We start from the raw sequence: 4,886 nt of genomic DNA, 5'->3' as shown, positions 1-4,886 counted from the left end.
TTTGGTGTGAGAAGACCGTTAGACCCCATGATGTGTTTCTACATATGAGCTTAGCCAGCCAACATTGCAACTGTATCGCCTGAGTTTTATTGGGGATTTCTATAGGAGAAGCAGTTTCTGCCTATTGTCATACTGTGCTCTGTGTGGTTATAGCTTTGACTGTATGCTGACAGTGAATTCAGAGCCATTTAGTGGCTAGTTATACTACAAACATCATTTTACCAGGTTTCTGTGAAGCAATTGTAATGACAGTCTGACACAAAATACCAAAGAGTTTCCTGATTTTCAAGGGGTAGTCAGTCTGTGTTTATTTTATTGTTTATTAGAAACACAGATTGAGATCATTCTGAGGGGATTTTGCCAGTGAATGAATGGGGATTTGGGCTTTCTGGGAAAATGTCAATGGTTGCTATAGTAACCCAGTGGGGCGTGGGGCTTAGTGAAGTCTGACACAACATACCCAAGAGTTTCCTGATTTGTAAGGGGTAGTCTGTGTTTATTTATTGTTCATTAGAAACACAGATTGGGATCATTCTGAGGGGATTTTGCCAGTGGTTGAAAGGGGATTTGGGCTTCCTGGGAAAATGTCTGAGTTTGCTAAAGTAACCAAGGGGCATAGGGCTTAGCGAAGCCCTCTTGGGGTCCTTTCGTGCCACTCCACCTATTCTTATTCTACTGGTGTATTTGAAGTAATGTTGCTCTCTGTTGGTACATTTGAACTCAGATAGCCATGGACTATTTATTTACAGCTATTATAAAAAGTATTGGACAGAAAATAATGGAAAAAATAAGAACATTATTGACAATGTTTGAAACATTAATTATATTTAAAAAGACACTTTTTCAACATCAAATGTAATTCTGTAACACACAGACTGTGGTTTCAAAATAAATACATCTTAAATACTGAAAGGCATTGATTTCACAGTTCTGTAAAATCATAAAAATATATTTATGATAATACAAATAATTATACAGGGGAATACAATATATAACTTTCTGTAGTTTGTATAAAATAGCTGTCAAAATCAGTATCATGAGAAATTTGTCGACTTGTGGTCATATACCAGCCAGTGGTGAACAATTTGTTCAATACAAAACTCCCTTAGGGAGAAAAAATACATTTTCTGTAGGACCATCATGAGAACAGATGATTCTGTATACTCAACGTAGCACCTCTCTCCCAGTCAGACGATTCAAGGCTATCTAACCTACTACATTACAATACTGAGGAACTGTGATCCAGGTGTGACCAGCAGATCTTCTTTGAAAACAGAGCCAACCTGTTCCGACTGTTGTTCCTGCTGTTGTTCCTGTTGTTGTTCCTGCTGTTGTTCCTGCTGTTGTTCCTGCTGTTGTTCCTGTTGTTGTTCCTGCTGTTGTTCCTGCTGTTGTTCCTGCTGTTGTTCCTGCTGTTGTTCCGACTGTTGTTCCTGCTGTTGTTCCTGCTGTTGTTCCTGCTGTTGTTCCTGCTGTTATTCCTGCTGTTATTGTTGTTGGTCTCTATATCAGGCTTTCGATGCTGTTCCTGTAGGTCTGTAAAGGATGCTCAATGTCTGAGGTGCTGTTCAGATCAAACTTGTTAGCTGGAAGGAGACAATGAAGAGAATATTGATGAGTATTGTCAAGTAAGAAATAGCCATTCTGAATCAAATCTGTGTTATGAAACAGAGATATTTTTGAATTTCTTATAACTTTCTAATTCCTAACCAATGACTGTGAGTGTAGAAGATAAGGGACTTCTTCTGTGTTTACCTTTCTGTCTGATTCGTTTGAGGAGCCATGCAGCCAGAGAGAGGCCAGATAATGACACAGCGCCCCCTGCTGCCAGGCCTAGGATAGTGGGGTTCAATGGAGGCTCAGGTGTGGCTGGAGGAAACAAGAAACAACAGAGGAAAACAGTCAAACAATCTGAATCAACTGATCGGTCACATTACTGACTTCTACCCTCTCAAAAATGGTCGAATTTTGGTAGCCCCCTTATGTAGGATATGCATTCATGATGCATTCATGAAGCCTTTATAACCTCTACATAAACGTACATTGTCCTGATGACCAGCAAAAATCCAAGTTGGTCGTCTCACAGAATTTCAATTTGGTTGTGTCTCACAGAATATTCAGTTTGATTGTGTCTCACAGAGAGAGTAACAGAGGTTATAACATACCTGTGCAGGTAGGTGTGTGTGTCAGCGCTCCACTCCCCTGACCGTGAACACTGCATGTTTGGGGCCCCCTGGTGATCGTAGCCCTCATCACAGCTGAAGTTGCAGACAGAGCCCCAGGGATGTGAGGGGGCCTCACAGCTGACCTGACCCCCCAGAGGAACCACAGGAGAGGGGCACTGGACAGCTGAGAGAAGGACACAGTGGTTAGTATATAAAAACACCACAAAAGGAAACAAACAGTTGTGGATGAAATCATGAAAATGATTGTCGTTGGAGAGCTCATGTGAGAGCTCATATATATATATTTTTTTTAATTGAGTTACATTAACAAATTGTTCTTACCTGACTTGCCAAGTTAAATAAATACATGTTGTTTTACGAATGTACTGATATGAGTGGACGCACGTGGCATTTCAGCAACTTTGAGAAAAATCACTTAATATTGGAGTTGTACCTGTTGTTGTCATAGAGATACAGTGCCTTGCGAAAGTATTCGGCCCCCTTGAACTTTGCGACCTTTTGCCACATTTCAGGCTTCAAACATAAAGATATAAAACTGTATTTTTTTGTGAAGAATCAACAACAAGTGGGACACAATCATGAAGTGGAACAACATTTATTGGATATTTCAAACTGTTTTAACAAATCAAAAACTGAAAAATTGGGCGTGCAAAATTATTCAGCCCCCTTAAGTTAATACTTTGTAGCGCCACCTTTTGCTGCGATTACAGCTGTAAGTCGCTTGGGGTATGTCTCTATCAGTTTTGCACATTGAGAGACTGAAATGTTTTCCCATTCCTCCTTGCAAAACAGCTCGAGCTCAGTGAGGTTGGATGGAGAGCATTTGTGAACAGCAGTTTTCAGTTCTTTCCACAGATTCTCGATTGGATTCAGGTCTGGACTTTGACTTGGCCATTCTAACACCTGGATATGTTTATTTTTGAACCATTCCATTGTAGATTTTGCTTTATGTTTTGGATCATTGTCTTGTTGGAAGACAAATCTCCGTCCCAGTCTCAGGTCTTTTGCAGACTCCATCAGGTTTTCTTCCAGAATGGTCCTGTATTTGGCTCCATCCATCTTCCCTGTCCCTGCTGAAGAAAAGCAGGCCCAAACCATGATGCTGCCACCACCATGTTTGACAGTGGGGATGGTGTGTTCAGCTGTGTTGCTTTTACGCCAAACATAACGTTTTGCATTGTTGCCAAAAAGTTCAGTTTTGGTTTCATCTGACCAGAGCACCTTCTTCCACGTTTGGTGTGTCTCCCAGGTGGCTTGTGGCAAACTTTAAACGACACTTTTTATGGATATCTTTAAGAAATGGCTTTCTTCTTGCCACTCTTCCATATAGGCCAGATTTGTGCAATATACGACTGATTGTTGTCCTATGGACAGAGTCTCCCACCTCAGCTGTAGATCTCTGCAGTTCATCCAGAGTGATCATGGGCCTCTTGGCTGCATCTCTGATCAGTCTTCTCCTCGTATGAGCTGAAAGTTTAGAGGGACGGCCAGGTCTTGGTAGATTTGCAGTGGTCTGATACTCCTTCCATTTCAATATTATCGCTTGCACAGTGCTCCTTGGGATGTTTAAAGCTTGGGAAATCTTTTTGTATCCAAATCCGGCTTTAAACTTCTTCACAACAGTATCTCGGACCTGCCTGGTGTGTTCCTTGTTCTTCATGATGCTCTCTGCGCTTTTAACGGACCTCTGAGACTATCACAGTGCGGGTGCATTTATACGGAGACTTGATTGCACACAGGTGGATTGTATTTATCATCATTAGTCATTTAGGTCAACATTGGATCATTCAGAGATCCTCACTGAACTTCTGGAGAGAGTTTGCTGCACTGAAAGTAAAGGGGCTGAATAATTTTGCACGCCCAATTTTTCAGTTTTTGATTTGTTAAAAAAGTTTGAAACATCCAATAAATGTCGTTCCACTTCATGATTGTGTCCCACTTGTTGTTGATTCTTCACAAAAAAAAACAGTTTTATATCTTTATGTTTGAAGCCTGAAATGTGGCAAAAGGTCGCAAAGTTCAAGGGGGCCGAATACTTTCGCAAGGCACTGTAGATGGGGGACTCGTCATGGCTTTAACCCTTTTAGCAGGGAGATTGCCATTAGAGGCCTCCACTCGTTTCTAGTAGTCCCCTGGGTGGGGATTCTAGGAGTTGGGAACAATCGGCCAATGAGGGAGAAGAAAATGTAATACTTCAACATTCTTGCCTCCACCCGTCTGCTTTGCATCTTTAAGGACATGTATTTTCATTGTTAGAGTGTTCATATGTCTATCTTGTCAACAAAGATAATGGTTTAAATTGGTTTATAAACTGTTGTCAATATAGACAATGGTTAAAATCAGGTCTATTTTAAAGATGCAAAAAAGTTTGTCCTGACCTGCAGGGTAGCAGAGCTGGAGGCCAGCCTTTCATAGCCCTCCTCACAGGTAAAGGTACAGGTGGACAGGTAGCTGAAGGAGCCCAGGGGATGGGAGCAGGCCATGGAACCCTTCCCAGGTTCATACAGCTCACTGCATAAGACCACTGGGGAGGAGAGGGCAGATCGTAATAACTGACTAAATGTGCCACGATGAAGACATTACTCAAGATACACAACAACTGAAATACAGGATGTCTAAGCTGTCATACTGGTATAAAGACCGATAGCAAGACACGGAAGTAATTCAAAGAAAGTACAAATCAAAAGTTAACGACAAATT

At 41.3% G+C, this 4,886-nt stretch overlaps 1 long non-coding RNA gene across 1 annotated transcript; it reads right to left on the bottom strand.

Annotated features, from left to right (window-relative positions):
- Positions 1 to 799: 799 nt before the first annotated feature.
- Positions 800 to 1,870, bottom strand: LOC118964736 (uncharacterized). The gene is made up of 2 exons (XR_016496369.1): positions 1,756 to 1,870; positions 800 to 1,586 (listed from the first exon to the last, which is right to left on the bottom strand). It is a non-coding gene; the product is annotated as an uncharacterized LOC118964736 (long non-coding RNA).
- Positions 1,871 to 4,886: the final 3,016 nt, after the last annotated feature.

The sequence above is a fragment of the Oncorhynchus mykiss genome, chromosome 5 (genome assembly GCF_057628025.1).
Source record: "Oncorhynchus mykiss isolate SJ-2025 chromosome 5, ASM5762802v1, whole genome shotgun sequence".
In the NCBI taxonomy this organism is placed as follows: Eukaryota; Metazoa; Chordata; class Actinopteri; order Salmoniformes; family Salmonidae; genus Oncorhynchus; species Oncorhynchus mykiss.
This window is presented reverse-complemented; position numbering and strand designations above follow the sequence as displayed.